Below are 17388 nucleotides of genomic sequence, written 5' to 3'. Positions count from 1 at the left end.
ATTCGAAAGATTTCGTGTTTTATAGTGCCCCCAGCGCTTGTCCGGATACAAACGGTGCTTTATTCACTGAGAAATTAAACAATTTAGGTTAAAATTTTGATTTTCCCGCTCAATCGTGCGTTTTCGTGGTCCCAAGTGACATCACTGAAACCGACCGCTCTGCAGCCTAGAATACCTTCATTCACGCATCCGCCGTACAGGGTAGAGACACGTATACGCTGGCGCCGCCATTTTCGGTTGCTCGCTCGCCGCCGAAGCAAGTCATTGTGTCAAAACCGCGCTAAAATTATCGCCGCAACGCGGTTTACTGAAGAAGTTTGAATCATATTGTCTGTTTCGCGTTGCTAGGTCTCGTGGGAAACGAAAAGAATAACGCGTTGAGCCCGTTGGCCCAATTGCGGCGGCACGGGACCGTTCAAAGTTTGTCTCCACCCTGTACAGCGGTGTTGGTTTGTTCCCGCGTTTCTTTACGTTCCGTAACCTAGATTGCGCCACCATACCGTGGCAAGCGTTTGGTTTGTTTTTGCCCGCATTTAAACCTGGCTTGTTTTTGTTCTGGGAGAAAATATTCTTTCCCTGAAACAGTGCTCGGTCGACAAATGGGGTCACGTAAGACACCGTTGCTTGCGTCAATCGGCCAGTGTCGTCTGAGACAACCCCAAGCCCCGTAGTGCTGTGCAGCGAAACCAAGCATGCTGTGCGCAGTACGAACAGCAGAACGCATCAGTACTTCTATGTTTACATGTGCTTTCGTAACTTCCACTGTTTGTCCCATCATTCTTATTGCTTTGTAAAGAATGTGCCCTAAATTTAAGCGCAAATCGCTCGTTCGTCTAGTTTGTAAGTTCTACCTAATTTGCGTCTGCTTCTGCCAGCCTCCGCCAATCGCAGAGCTTAGCTCATGTGACGACATAGGTTCTGTTGCGGGAAATGAGCTGGTGGGTCGCATGACCATTCCCGTTTTTCCTAATTATGTAGCTTATTTGAGCGAAGTTTACGTTAAAAGTGGTGTCAGTATGATTCTAACAAGACAATCTTTTGAATGAACCAAACTTGTGTTTTCTCTTCATGGCTCCTTTAAAGCAGTTGCCGCTATCCTCGCTGTCTGCCACGTAAAACACGCACGAATCACGGCGTCCGAGATAAACTAGATGCATAACGTCAAATAAAAAGAGCAATCAGAGGCGCAGCGTGCAAGCTGAGCAGAAGCTTTGCCCAAAGTGTGCACATCGAGTAGTTACTGTGATGTGCTGATAAAACAGCAGGTGCTTACCGTCTCCGGTCATGCGCCGATGAATATACTTATCCCTCGCTGACTGTACGAAGCGTTGATTGCAAGAGATTACACAGGATGATATAAGGCACGCAGTTTAGCACGGCGACGGCCCGGTACAAGCGGCAACTGCTCGATATGGTGCTCGGGGGCTTCGAACCGGGAATGCCAGAAGCAGACGACTTACCCATAAGCCTTTGCGATAATCGCTGAGTACCCCCCAGCTATTGCAGCGGCACGGGACCGTTCAAAGGGTGTCTCTACCCTGTACTGTGGTATTCGTCGAGGTAAGTAAGTAAGTAAGTAAGTTCGTGGTCCTGATCCCTTTTGACACAAGGCAGGCGCATCAAGCGCCACAGGAAGTTCGAACATATGTTTGCACATACGGAGAAAGTGTTAAGAAATTGTTGCCACCCGTGGTGTGGTGTTTGGGATAGAGTATTTGCACCCGCACCACCAGAGCTTTTCCTGGCACAGTAGTTTCTTTTGCACCGTCAGGAGGCACCACGGGTGTCAGAGTACACAGTACAAACACTACACACGTACACACAGAGCACGCGCTCGCTCGCACACAAGCGTGGAAAGCCGGTCCCACCACGGCCGGTCCGGTTGTAGCAGAGAAGTGAGGCCATCGCTAGGTCCGGCGGGTCGGTCCACTTAGCTCCCCACTTCATCTATAGGGACCTTTTCGAAACTTCGGTAGTACTTCTCCCAACGACGCAGTCGTCGTTTGTTGTGCGATGCTTGCTGCTCTTTTGTTTTTTCAGAGGCGCCCGTGAATGCCAGGCTATCGGCTAATGTCGTCGCTTCCTGATGTTAGTCGTTTAGTTGTGTACATTCCTGGATCACATGCTGTATCGTCTCGCTCTGCGCTCCGCACAGCCGACGCGTTGGGTCCGCGCAGAATAGCTCGTGTCGCCTTTGCTGCGTGAGCAGGGATCCCGTGCGTGCCTGGAACAGCAGAGCACTGTCTCTGTCGCCACGGTAATATGGCATCGGCGCTGGTTCTTCCCTATGTTCGAGGTACTCAGCGAGGCTTTGCTTTCTGGAGACCGCTACGCGCCAGGTTAATTTGCTCGCGCTTGCTCGCTCTTTACTGACGATTTGTTGGCACTTTTGTTCAGATTTAGCTTCATGTTTTGTCAAATTTTGGCTGTATTTCATTTCGAGACTGGTGAGTCTTTTTATCCAGACAGTTTTCAGATTTCTGTATCGAAGGTGCATGTATATGCGTTTTCAGAAGTTTGTGGTCACCATGAATTGGCGTGGTTAACATATGGGACACTCAAGCAAACTGCGCGAAGCTTGTTTCCTCTGTTGCCTCTCCAGTCTGACACGACGCGCACATTTCATCAGGTCCTAAACTACAAAACACATTAACAACTGATAAATGTGGTACTGAGAACGGCTGTTGCTTTTTATACACTAACATTAGAAGTGTTATTTCAAAAAATGTCGCACTCTCTTCAATAATTGACTCAACAACCGCAACAATAATAGCATTAACTGAAACTTGGTTGAAGGAAACTATTCCTAACAAAAACATATTTGTTTGTGAATCTGGTTCTAATATCTTTCGTTGCGATAGCAACACCGTCGAGGTGGTGGTGTTCTCCTTGCAATTAACAAGCAGTATCTTGTAATACCAGTAGGTATTAACACTTTCCTTGAATGTGTGGTAACTTCTATCCAATTCAAATCACGTAACGTTGTTGTTGGTGTCTTTTATCGCCCACTGGACTTGAGTCGTGGGTTCACAGAAGAATTTCACCGCCTTTTAACCGAACTGGCGCAGAAATGTCCACATACTAGTGTAATCATTTTAGGGGACTTTAATTTTCCAGACATAACATGGGCAACATTATCAACCACATTCTGAGTCCCATGCATTTATCAATTGTTGCCACGATTTCCGCCTAACCCAAATAGTATCAGGCCCAACCAGGAGGTCTACACATTGTTCAAATATTCTTGACTTGATCCTAACTAACAATTCAGATATATGTTCCGAAATAATTCACATCGATGGTTTATCCGATCATGACGTTCTACCCGGTCGCTTCATTACGTCCCCCATCGAAAGGCAAATTAACAGCAAACAGATCAGGTGCTACAAAAGAGCTAACTTTGATCGCCTTAACCATGAACTATCGCTTTTAGGAGTAGTATTTCTTAGTGGCAATTTGTTGCGCACAGTGGAAGAAAACTGGTTGTTACTTAAAAACGCACTTATTAATCTCATAGATAAATACATCCCTGTAATTTCCATAGAAACTGATAGCACTGCTCCCTGGTGCTCACACAAACTTCGTCGCCTAAATAACAAGAAAAAACGATTGTTCAGGCAAGCTGACAAAAATAAATCATCTGAATCCTGGCAACGGTACAAAGCATGCGACAACGAATATCAAAGGTTAATCAAATCCACCCGCAGAAAATTCTATAAACATGATTTATCATCGATGTTAACAACAAACTCTGGGCGCTTTTGACGTGTCATTAATCCCAAGCATATTCCTGACATCGTCCTTTTTGATCAAAACGGCACAGCAATAACTGGAACAGATTGTTCCGAACTACTTAACAAAACATTTTCATCGGTATTCACGAGCGAATGTTTAGAACCATTAGCCACTATCACCACTAACATTGTCTGAAATAGTAATAACATGTCAGAAATAATAATTACTGATTCTGGAATTTATTCTCTCCTTACTAATCTCAAGAGTTCATCTTCAGCGGACAATACAGGCCTAAATAAAACAATTCTAAAAAAATTGGCACCAAGAATTTTTCCACTATTGGCTGCCTTGGTTTCACAGTCTCTATCAACAGGCGTAATACCCCGAGATTGGAAGGTGGCCAAGGTGGTACCATTCTTCAAATCAGGTGACCGTTCCTCACCCCTTAACTATCGACCCATTTCTCTAACAAGCATCATTTGTAAATTGTTAGAGCATATTATACATTCACAATTCATTAAATACCTCGAAGAAGATAACCTCATATTTAAGCATCAGCACGGTTTTCGCAAAAACTTTTCATGTGACACACAACTTGCCGGCTTCATTCACGACGTACATTCATCTATAGATGCCGGAGTCCAAATAGATGCTATCTTCCTAGATTGTTCAAAAGCATTTGACCGTGTCCCTCATCATCGACTCATTCACACGCTTACTAAATTGAACATTGACCCTACTGTTATCACATGAATAAAAGAATTTCTTTTAACAGAATGCAATTCACATCAGTTAACAATCACAGCTCACCTCTAGTCCCCGTAACTTCTGGTGTACCACAGGGAAGCGTACTTGGGCCTCTACTTTTTCTAATATATATTAATGATCTACCAGACGGCGTTAATCTAATATTAGACTTTTTGCGGACGACTGCGTAATATATCGTAATATTCATTCTAACTGTGATCATGACACTCTCCAGTCCGACCTAAACGCTGTAAACACATGGTGTTCCACCTGGCTAATGCCTTCAACCTTGCTAAAACAAACTTAATGTCTTTCACTAATCAGGCTTTCCGCCCATCAGTTCTTACATCTTAAACAATAATCATGTGGAACAGGCTTCTTCCTACAAATACCTTGGCGTTCACCTAACCACTAACTTGAGGTGAAATGATCACATTAACCATATTCTCGCATCTGCAAATCGTTCTCTTGGCTTTCTGAAACATACCCTCAAACATGCTCCTGCACACTTACGCAAGCTGGTATACACAGCACTAATACGTCCTGAAATAGAGTACGCTTCAGCCATATGGGATCCTCATCAAACATACCCAATAACTGATTTGGAAGCACGGCAAAACCGTGCAGCGCGCTTCATTTATTCGGAATATTCACGTCACACCAGTGTAACAGCATTAAAAAATCGCGCCGGGCTTGAAGCCTTATCCCATCGTCGTTTTGTATCTCGTTTAACACTATTTCACAAACTTTACTATCATGCGTCGCTTCATAATGATTTCATGTGTGAAACTTCAGCAATCTTCCCGCGTCGTGATTATCCACACAAGGTGAAACGCATGACGTGTCGTTCACTCGCATTCGCTCAATATTTCATACCTCTAACGGCTATAGAATAGAATAATCTGCCATCACACATTGTCATCGAAACAAATGTGTCGAAATTTTCAGATGCCCTAAACAAGAGGGTGCAGACCTAACGCCATTTCACTGCCCCGTTTGTACATTTGTTTTCCTCGTTATTGCTTATTTTTTTCCCATTTGTACATTTGTACATTTGTTTTCCTCGTTATTGCTTATTTTTTTCCGCATGCTAGAACACGTGCTGTGACGTATCAATTTTGATACGGTGCTCCAAGAACTACTTTTTTTCTCTTCCTCTGCGAACGTTCCTTTTATTACGCGATGCACTGTCCTTTTCCTTTGCTCTTTTTGTTCTTGTGTTTTGTTTTAATGGAAATTTGATTTATCGTTTCACTATTGTGTTTAGACGTATGCCCTATGTAATACTCTCCGCCGGAGGGCCTTTAGGGTTGTTTTGAAATAAATAAATAAATAAATAAATAAATAAATAAATAAATAAATAAATAAATAAATAAATAAATAAATAAATAAATAAATAAATAAATAAATAAATAAATAAATTTGATCCTGCCAGCATAGTGTAGTTTTGCCCTCGCCTCTCTGACTTCGTAGGGGGACCAGCCTATTTCGCCTGTGATGGCGGCGTTTGGGGTCGCACAGTTGCCTCCAAGCAGCCACCGGCCCAGCTCGTTTTGGTGTTGCTCCATGCATTTCAGCGTTGGTCTGGAGTAGGCCAGCACATCATCTGCGTATGTTACGGCTGGTACTCCGAGTGTCTTCCACAGTGTGCGACCTACAGTGTAGGGGTTGTATGAATGACTTGCGAGGTGCCATGTTACCCCTTTCAATTTGTTGGATTTTTTCACAGTGTCCTTCTCGTGCTGTTCGAGGTAGTTCGATTGACTGCCGATGGTGATGCCCAGGTACTTGTATGAATTTGTGCGGTCTAGCTTTTCATTTTGGAGACTGAATAGACCTTTGATCTCCTCGTTATTTACATTGATGCCCATTCATTGCGTTTTTGCTGTGTTAAATTTCAACTGGTCTTTTGTTGCTATCTTTGAGCAGATGTCGAGCAGGTCTTGTAGGTCTGTTGCGGATTCTGCTAGAAGAACAATGTCATCGGCAAAGGCGATGCATGCAATTTTGGTATATTCTTCCTCTCCGTCTTTCGTGATGGTCGACAGGCGTAGGCCTGCTCCTTCCTTGTCATGAGTGTTTAAGAGTTCGTTAATATAGATGTTGAAAAGCGTTGGGGATAATGGGCAGCCTTGCTTTAGTCCGATGTTGATATTGACTACCTGTGACTTGTATTTGTCCAATTCGTATATGGCAGTGCAGTGTTTGTACACCTCCTTTATTAGTTCAATCAGCCCATCTTCTAGGTCTAGTTTTTCAAGTTTGTCCCACAGCTTTGCATGGGGCACAGTGTCGTATGCCTTTTCCATGTCAATAAATGCCAGGAATAGTTGTGATTTGTCTTTATGTTTCATTTCTATGGCTTGGTTTAACGTGAAGATGTGGTCACTTGTTCTTCAGTTAGGGCGAAAACCAATTTGGGCATCTGCTAATTTGTTGTTGTCCTCACAATATTTTTGAATTATGCGATTCATTACGGTGCATAAGAGCTTTAGCACTGTGCTGAGAACAGCTATTGGGTGGTACGACTCAAGTTCATCAATGGGTTTTCCTTTGCCCTTGTGTAGAAGTTTTATCCGTGCCTTCTTCCATTTTTGTGGCACCTGTAGGGTTTTCAGAGTTGTGTTTAAATAGTGAAGGAGTGCTTCGCGTGCTTTTGATTGCATTGCTTTTATGAATTCGTTGGGAATTTCATCCAGGCGGCCGGCCGCTTTCTGATTTTTTAGGTAGCTGATATGGCGCTTCAGCTGTGCAGGTGAGATTTCTTGGAGCAGAGACTCGTCTGGTCTGTTTTGCATTGTGTGAGACCTATCCGCTTTTGGGCGCTCCTCTGTCTGCACCTCTTTTTGAAGGTTGTTGAAGTACTCTGTCTTATATGCTTCTATTTTGTCTTCGTGTTGAAGAACAATACCGGTTGCTGTTTTTAGGCTTGTCGCTTTCTGTGTTGTTTCTTTGGGGCCTAATGAACGATGTACGACCAGAATGTTTTGCTGAGGTGTTTGCGCTCTTGTGTGATGTTGATCTCTTGTTTTCTGTAGGCCTCGTCGATTTTTTCTGCAACCAATCGTTTTACTTTTTCTTTTTGTTATTATATGTAGTCCTTCCAGGCTACTTCCTTAGCTCCTGCGTCATATTGCTGTATATGACGGTGTTTTTTGGACAGCCTTTTTCTTTCTGCTATTTGCTTTTTGACCTCAGTATGGAACCAAGGAGTGGCACTGCGGAACAAGTGCTTCTTCTTTCGTCCAATGGTTTCCTCTGCTGTCTTGATGCATTTTAAAAAATTCCTCATATGTGCAATATTCGTACAGTTCTGTTTCTAGTACGCATGCAAAGGCTGTCAGTGCAGCCGTATCTTGTGTTTTCCAGGGTTCAGTTGTTGTCCCTGTGCAGTTGCATTTCTTCTCTGTTCGTCGAGGTCGATCTGTTTCTAGGCAGATCTTTATCCGGTTGTGGTCACTACCGCAGCTGTCTAGCTTCTCCACGTCTATATGTAGTGACGTAATACTTATATTGTGTTGGACTGTAAGGTTGTTATAGAGGGCGTAGTCAATGGCTGTTTTTTGGGTATTTCTTGACCACGTGTACGTTCCTTGGCTCGCTTCATCCAAATTGGGAATACGTAAGTTGCAGCGTTCAATTAATTTACGAAAGCCTGAGGCATTCTTGTCTTTACCTTCCAGTTCTGCTATATGGCAGTTAACGTCTCCGAGCAGGAGCACAGCCTGGCCGTGGCGCTCATCTTCGATATTTTTCACGATACAGTCATAGAGGTCGTCGTTCCACTGGGGGTCTTCTTGGCTTGTGGCCATGTAAATAACACGTACAGGTCCACGCAGAAGTAAACGGAGCACGGGAGCGGTGGCCGAACTGCATCGCTGCGCCGCGTATAGGCGCCGACAAGAACCACGCAGCGCCGGTCAAAGAGTGTGTTTGCGCTTCCCCCTCCGCCCTATCTGATATGTTTAAAGGAGCCATGAAGAGAAAATACAAGTTGGGTTTGTTAGAAAGACTGCTTAGTCCCGATAACAATGATACCAATATCATCGCAATCTTCGAATAAATAACGGAGATATTAAAGAAAACGTGTGAAGCAGTCGCGACCCCCTAGCCAATTTCCCGCAACTTTTCTATGACGTCACGGAACCTTGTTTGTGTGATTGGCGGCCACCTAACTCACCTGTCGCGACGGCACATGACTGGACGTCTGTAATGGGGCCTCTAGTTCCATTTGACCGCATCACTTGAATGCTAACGCGCATTTAAGGCACTGAAAATTATGTTTTATTGTTGGCCCGTATGACGTCATTCTTGCTCATAACACGTCACCGTGGCGCGAAATTTGAAAGTTTTTAAATACTTCTTGCTTTTTTTTCGTTAAAAAACATCTTTTGTGGCATTAATGGAGCTGAGTGAGATACTGATTCCTGGTTCTTTTAAATTAAACGAAGTTGTATTTTCTCTTCATGGCTCCTTTAATCGCCGCTCTGCTGGTGTGTCATGCTGGGCGAGACGGTCTTGAAAAGGCAGCGCTGGGCTATAGAGGGGCGCTGGTTGCATTGCCGCTCGCAGGCATCAGCTGCGACCGAATCCGCTGCTCATGAGCTGGACAAAGCGGCGCGCGCCCGGAAACGTGCCTTGTTTTGTTGCGCGCTGTAAAGGGCGGCATAAAATTGTAGGCCGCTGCGGTTTGGGATAGCATGTCATTGCGATATAATTTATTGTAAGCCGGCAAAAAAATTGCCCTGGACAACATAGAAAGCACATTCACAGACAGTTTTGTTGTTCAGAAACAAATCTCGCTTCCGGGATGTCTTTTTTTATTTTGGGTTTGTCCCAAGTTCTTTCTGCCGGTCAGTCCAGGTCTTTTCTGAAGAAAGGGAAATAAAGAATGTCCATGCGGTGGAAATTCGGTATTAGAGAACACCGTAAAGATTAGGTACAATAGTTGCCTGCTAAAACAGCGGGCCTCATAGGGTGCATATTTTGTTGTCGCGTTAAAACCGACGTAGTTAAGTTTAACGAGCACCTTATATCAGTTAAGAAAGTGTTGCAGATTTAAATTAAATTACGCTATAAATTGCAAGTTGGCTTCCCTGCAGGACCTCAATGTCTTGCAAAAAAGCGCCGTCAGGGCCCCAAAATGACCGATGACGAGTATAGTCGTCATGATCAATGATGACCGTACTCGTTATCGGTTAATTTGGTACAAAATTTTATGACGGCTATCATCGTCAACCGGAGCGAAAGGGTTAAGCGACAACAAAATATGCGGCCTTCGAGGCCCGCTGTAATAGCAGCAACGTTTGTACCTATTCTTTACGGCGTTCTCTAATACAGAATTTCCACCACATAGACATCCTTTCCCCCTTTCTTCAGAACAGACCTGGACTGACCCTCAGAAATAACTCGGGAGAAACTCAAAAAAAAAAAAAAAAACGTCGATCGCCGCTGATGCCTGCGAGCGGCAATGCAACCAGCGCCCCTCTATAGCCCAGCGCCGCCTTTTGAAGACCGTCTCGCGCAGCATGACACGCCAGCAGAGCGGTGATTAAAAATATCAGATACGGCGGAGGGGCAGTGCGAACACACTCTTTGACCGGCGCTCCATGGTTCCCGTCGGCGCCCATACGCGGCGCAGCGATGCAGTTCGGCCACAGCTCCCGTGCTCCGTTTACTTCTGCGCGGACCTGTACATGTAGGCAGCAATCTGCCAGATATATTTTTACCCATGTGTGTTCCTTACATTTGTTGGGGGTGTGCTCTAGTTGTAGGTTTGGGGTACGGCATATAAAGCCGACTCCCTCTCCTCTCTTTTCTCATTTGGTCCTTTGGTTCTACTGCAACCTAGATGGCGCCACCATACCGTGGCAAGCCGTTTTCTTCCTTTGGTTTGGTTTTGACCGTATTTAAACCTAGCTTGTTTTTGCTCTGGGAGAAATTATTCGTTTCGTGAAACAGTGCTCGCTGGGCAAAAATGTTCACGTAAGACACCGTTGCTTGCGTCAGTCGGCCACTGTCGTCTACGACAACCCCAACGCCTCGCAGTGCTGTGCAGCTAAACCAAGCATAGGGCGCGCAGTACCAACAGCAGTACGCATCATATGTTTACATGTGCTTTCGTAACTTCCACTGTTTGTCCCACCATTCTTATTGCTTCAAAAAGAATGTGCACTAAATATAAGCAGAAATAATTCGTTCTGCAGGCTTATAAGCTCAGCCTGATTTGCGCTTACTTTTGCCGGCCTCTGCCAATCGCAGATCAGGCTCAAATGACATCATAGGTTCAGTTGCGGGAAATGAGCGAGTGGGTCGCATGGCCATTCCCTTTTTTCCTAATTATATATATTTGAGCGAAGTTTACGTTATAACTAGTGTCAGTGAGATTCTAACGAGGCCGTCTTTTGAATGAACCAAACTTGTGTTTTGTCTTCATGGCTCCATTAATAGAAGATGCTAGAAAAATCGGGGCCAGCAGGCGCAGCCACGAGGGCATGCGGCAGCTCGTGAGGAGCAGAATAGAATGATCATGATTAGCGTCATCTGCTACCAGGTGTGAGAAAAAGGAAGACGCAACACTAAAGTTACAGGAATAGGTTACGTGAGGAGTGAACTCGAGTTCACTGGAATCTCATACAACGCACTTGCGCCAGTGCAGGTGGAGGATCCGTGGTTGCCATCCAAATGAGGCCCATGACTGCGGAAAAACCATTTCAGTGTGTTTGCGTACATCCGCCAAACGTGTTATTCAAAAAAAGGTTCTTTTTTTGTCAAAAAAGGTTTTCAGCAATGCTTTTAGGGGGCAAGGCTGTGTTAAGTAATATTTTTTGATGGATCTAACTGCGCTATGATCTGTTAACGCGTCTGTAAAACGATCCCATAACAAATTTTCGTGCACACGATCTTTATTAGTTAAAAGCGTTGTTCTCGGTCGAATCACACAAACAGCACAAAGAGCAGACGAGCTTTCGCGCGTTTCTTTTGTTTCTACCAAAAAAAGAGTTTAGCTCGGCTCTTTCTACAGCATCATCTGGTTCAAAATACTGCGTTAGAAAGTTCGCGCCGGTAACCAGACGCTATGAGGCCCAACATTGGCCAACTAGATCTTCGCTTTTTATTTTTTCACAATCGAGAGACTGAAAAAAAAAAGGCTGCGCATCTTCCCAATTCGCTACAAATGTCGCCGAAAACGATAGCCGTTGTCGCCCTGCCACGTAAATGCTCCAATTCCCTTTCCTTCTCACCTCTCACGTTCTTTCCCTCACATTTCGCTCGTCCCAGAATAATTACAGCGGAGGTTTGCTCAAGTCACTTCAATGTTGCAGCGTTCCACTGATCACGCCATATACTGCAAACTTTTGTTACTGTTGACTTGGAACACTGCCACGGAGTGGCGCCGTTAGCGCTTTTTCTATTTTGAGGTCAAAACAGTTTTTACAAGGCGTATTTTTTTTTTCAACCGCAAAAATCCAGCAGCCATGTATATTTAATCAGAAGAACAATGCAAGTGCAGTTATTCATGTATTGCGTCAAATATGCCTAATGTGTTCTTTTTTGCTGAACAATGTTGACTACTATGAACATTACCACCAGATTTAGTAGTTTAGATATACTTTGCCTTTATAAACGTATCGTCCAAGACTTCTTTCAACTTTTGGGCTGGCGGCTCACTCAAGGGACAGACAGACAGACGAAAATTTTGGCGGTTAAATAGCCCAAGAAAAACTATCATCTTTAAACAAGGAGTAGCAGGAAAGTACACTGGCCCACCTGTTTTGGCTACAACGGCCCATGCCTCTATAACGGGCAACAATTTTCCCATTCAACAGGCTCTCGCGTGAACCCACCGAGCCCCTGAGGTCACTGCAGCTCTCACACCCCTTCTCACCCATGAGGACATTACCCAGTTTTAACTGACCACTACGGGAAAATTCCTGACTTCCTCGCCCCATCCCGAGCAAAAATCAGGAAATCACACGCCGGCGATTGCTACAGGCACGCTCATAAGCACAGCCCGAATGCATTTATTTTCCCACACAGAGTTGTTAAATGCAAACATTGTCAAAAACTGTGTACTCTCCAGCATTCACTCCTGGAATGTGCACACCACCCAGCCCTACCACCCCACCGTGGGAGACACTGGTAACCAGCTGTCGACTGGAGGAACATACTCTTTTGGTTGCCAAGACAGCTAGGGCAGCACTTGTATTCCTGGACTAGGGTTCCACTCCCACTTTTGAGCTGATCAAAATGCTCGCTCTCTCTGTCGGCTACCTGCGCGGCCTAAAATCTGAGCGGCGGCCTCGCGCTGCTATTCCCGGCACCGCGTGGGCCACGATCACGTCCCGCTTTGTTTCTCCGCCAGCAGACAAGTGGAGCAGCGGAGCCATTGAACTACTTTGACGACGTGTGAACCTCCTCGGCGTCCTTTTCGCGGCGGTTCACTCGGTCAGCACCATTGTGCGGCCGCGCATCGCTGCCAGCCACGACTCGGTCAACAGGGCCGGGAAATGGGGCAAGGGATCGCGAACAAGCGAAAGTGGGTTGGCCGGCAACGCGACCAAGGTCGCCGACGCCTTTGCCCCGTGCGGCTTGTTACGCAAACAGCCGCGTGCCTTCTTCCACCTGCATTTCTGCGCGTGGTCGTGAGAATGAAAGCGGAAAGAAGCACGCGGGAGCATTTTGTTCTGGCCTGTGCGGACAGAGAGGTGGAATAGTAGAGAGTTTTAGAATAACGTACGCAGCAGCGCGCAAACAGTTAGCGAACGCTATTCCTTTGCGTCGTTCGCACTGCGCATACGCCGCATGCTAAGCGGGTTCTGCGTTTAGCGGACGGAAGACGAGCGGACGCTATTTCAGCAAAACAGCGTGCGTATGCGAGGCCACTTGCGCTTCCAACATGGCGGCCAGTAGCACGACAACCATCCACGGTTCCGCTCTTCTGTGGACAGTAATTTGCTTCCGATGAACCAAATTCTTTGCTCATGTGTTTTAAAATACGTCGGGAGGTTAGCACGTCGCCCTAGCGCAGCTCTGTATCGTCGTGGCTCGCTGACTCTCCGAACGAAGCTTCGTAGACAGGCCAGAGTCCGAAGCTGTGCGTGCGTGCGTGCGTGCGTGCGCGCGCGCGTGCGCTTCTGCGGGTGGACAGTGCTTCCCATGCTCGGGATTATCTTTCTCGAGCCACGTACGACTCAACCTCGCATCCCTGTGTTGTCGGTTTGTTTATATTTGAGTGATTCCTGCTTGGGTCCTGTGTGGGCCTGCAGTATGACATAAATAAATAAATAAATAAATAAATAAATAAGCTGGTCCGCAGCAACACATGCAATGTACACTTAACTCTTAAGCCAAATACAGCCACCATAGCACATTGTTTTCACCTGTTTTGCATTTCACACAGTGAGAGCAGAACTGCTTAAAGATGCTCCTTCTGGAAGCGTCTTTTGGGAAACTGGTCATTAGGAATGCAATAGTCATCACTTCAAAGGCTCTGTGACAAGCTTAATAACACCCACGCTTTGCAATTGGTCAGCTGTACACTGAATTTGCACACCAGACACTTTCCTAAGCAGTCGCCAGCGACAAAGAAAAAGGGGGGTGGGGGGCCAGTTATCATTGCGCCTGCCGAAACTTTAGCGGGTTACAACTGCCGTTTCGTCAGCACGGAACGCTAGTGAAGAAAAAAAAAAGAACGAAAGCAACATGGTCGTTTGCGCTATCACAGAAAAACACCGGGGCACAAAATGCAATTTCCGGGCCAAAGGTTGAGCCGATCACATGTAGGGTGAACGGTAGATCTACGTTTGAGAAACAGCCGCTCCAACTACGCGACGACTGGCGAACGGTTGAGGCACTTCGAAATCTACAGCGCCGGCCAAACACCCGAGAACGCGAAATCACGCACAGAGGCACGGTTGAAGCACTTCACGTAAGAGCATGAGGAGAGGATACAGTAGAGCGCACACTGCGTATCCAAACAGTTGCCGCTTCACGTAAGAGAACGCGAAATATCCAACACAGGCACGGTTGAAGCACTCGTAACTTCGCTAGAATACGAAGGATTAAGCGTTAAATCCAAAGCGCGGCCGTCGCAGAGAGCAAAATAAAACACGCCGATTGATACACTTGTCGCTTCACGAAAGTGCCCGAGCAGAGGCTAGCGCAGAGCGCACACTTCTCTCCGGCGATATTCAACGCCGGCAGGGCGGTCCCAGAGCGCGGGGAGTGTGCACAACGGCGGAAAAGCCAAGCGCCCTTCGCCTTTCCCACTCGCACTCCTCCTTTTCTCCCTTTCGCGTCTGAGCGTCCGGGCAATTTATTTCACGCTGCCCGTGCTCATGTTACGTGAAGTGTTTCTATCGGCATGTTGTATTTCGCTTTCTGCGATGGCCGCTCTGTGGATTTTACGCCTAATCATTCATATATAACGCAGTTACGAGTGCTTCAACCGTGCCTGTGCTGGATTTCGCGTTCTCAACAGGTGTTGCCCGCCGCTTATGCACTTACGTGAAGCGGCAAGTGTTTGGAATCAAGCCGGTCGTGGTTTGGGTCACGACAGCCGGTCGTGCTTTGGATACACAGTGTGCGCTACCGTACCCGCTCCTCATGCTCTTACGTGAAGTGCTTCGACCGTGCCTCTGTGCGTGATTACGCGTTCTGAGGCGTTTCCCGCTGCTGTAGATTTCGAAGTGCCTCAACGGTTCGCCAATCGCCGCGTGTATGAACCGGCTGTTTCTCGAGCGTGTATCTAGATCTACACCGTTCACCCTGTGATCGACCACCGCTGTAAAAGTTATAAAGTCAACCTTTAATTGTCAGGTGTTGCCCACCGCCGTGGATTTTGAAGTGCCTCAGCCGTTCGCAAATCGCTGCGTGGTTGGAACGGCTGTTTGTGAAACGTGGATCTGCACCGTTTACCCTACATGGAATCAGCTTAACCTTGTGGGGATCCTGACGCCCAGACCATTGCGCGATCACTGGGTTTGTGCCATCACGCGGCGCTTTTCCCCTCTCTCCTCCGAAATTCCGGCTCGTCTTGGCGCCTCTGTGTAGAGCCGAGCCGTCTCTCAAACTCTTGCGTGAGGTGAAGCCTGCAGAGACCGTTGCGGCGATAAAACACTGTCACGCAGCGGGCGCTCCGCCCTGGTAGCGGAGCTAACCTCACCTCATTGGTCCGTTTGAACGAGGCCCGAACCCGACTCTCGCCGAGACGCGAACGCGCGCCTTGCGCGGGGGTCCGTTCGGGGAGACGCTTCCAGGACGCCGAAGGCGTTGGCCGAAGGTATGTGACGCTTTCTTTACCAGCCGGCGGCAACTCTGTTGCGCCGGCGAAAGCCCACCAGCCCTTCCGGCTGCGGCCCGTGCCTAAGGCTGCTCCTGTCGCCCCTACGCTTGCATATAGTAAGGCCGTACCTACCACTCGACGATCACGCCGTGCAGTACGCGCCTGTGAGCGAATGGGCCCCGTCTCCCTCGCTGTTGCGAGCCGATCTGGCCAGCACGGCGATGCGCGCGCGCACAACGTGCGCGCAACCCGGAATTTGCCCTGACAGAAGAGCCCACTGGCTCTGCGCCGACGAAACGTGCGCACTTGCGCGTGGCGCCCCATCGCCCCTTTCACCTAACGGGAAGTACGTATACCTGTACTGTAAATTATGTAAAATATGTGACTAGAATGTTAGTATAAAATAAACGTCTTCCCTCCAAGCCCTGGGCATATTCCTTTGTCGCCCCCTTCACCTGCCCAACAGAGGCGGTGTTGGGCAGTTGAGCACGCCCAACAGAGCGTGCTCAACTAGCTTGAACCCACGGTGGTTCCTCGCGGTGTGCATGAATGCCTGCCTTGTTCAAAGCTAGCGTTATGCATATTGCGAGGTAGAGAGACCACAAACTGGCGCCCAACGTGGGGCCATTGGCTCATTAGCCTTTGGCCGCTAATTAAACTGAGTACGCAACCGGAATCAGTCTTAATGCTTATCCGCTAGCGGTAGCTGCTACGGGGACGAGGCGACTGCCCCTCCGTACGCGAGTGTGCGTTCACCCCTCGTTAATGCAGCCCCACGGGGCAGTGCGATGGTTCAACCGCGCCCCGCTGGAGCGGCGGTATACGTATTCCGGGAGAAAGGCCACAGCGGCCACTCGGAGTAGTGCACGCGAGATATATGCTTGTTGCCGTCCCCTGAGAGTAGAGCACGAACGTGGTAGTTGACGCGCTATCTCGTGCTTCGTAATATATCGAGATTCATTGTCCAAGTGTGACTTTAGCCGGCGGCGCAAAAGCGTGTGCCAGTAAAGGAGGCAAAATTGACAGCCGTTCAGTGGAGGAAGAGGGCCCAGAGTTGAGAAAGGACGCGCGGACACCCCGCAGAGAGGGGCAGGCGCTTTTCGCGAACTCCATGCCGCCGGAAAGCGGCCGGGCCTCGGCTGTAAAATCAGGAGGGGGAAGCGATGCCCGTTGCAAGGCGGTTGTATTGAGACGAGAGAGCTAGTAGCCGGCCAGCAGAATGTCCCGTTTTGTCGCCGGATTTGCGACGGTCTCTGGGAGACAATTTTTTTAATTTGATTTTTTTTTAGACGCCGAGACGTAGCTTGTCCTGCTGCGGGCGTGCGCCGAGATGCTACTTGTCTTGTAGCAGGCGCGGGAGGGGGGGGCTAAAGTCAGCGTGTGTCGCCGACGCCCCGGGGGACTCATTTCCGCTGGACGGTGAAGGACTCGTGCTTAACTACGTAGCCACCGATGATGAGGCAATTGAACCATTCAATGTGGTAACCCCCTAAGTCTGAGTTGCGCACTTCTGCGCTAAGCTCATGACGAACCATTCGCCGGGCATTTAGGCGACTCCAAAGTTTTGGTAAACTGAGTCGCTCCGTGACCTGGCCCGGGGCGAGGCGAGACATATTCGC

The sequence above is a fragment of the Haemaphysalis longicornis genome, unplaced genomic scaffold (assembly GCF_048455015.1).
Source record: "Haemaphysalis longicornis isolate Haplotype H1 unplaced genomic scaffold, Haemaphysalis longicornis Haplotype H1 scaffold_1, whole genome shotgun sequence".
Classification (NCBI taxonomy): domain Eukaryota; kingdom Metazoa; phylum Arthropoda; class Arachnida; order Ixodida; family Ixodidae; genus Haemaphysalis; species Haemaphysalis longicornis.
Note: the sequence above shows the minus strand (reverse complement) of the source record.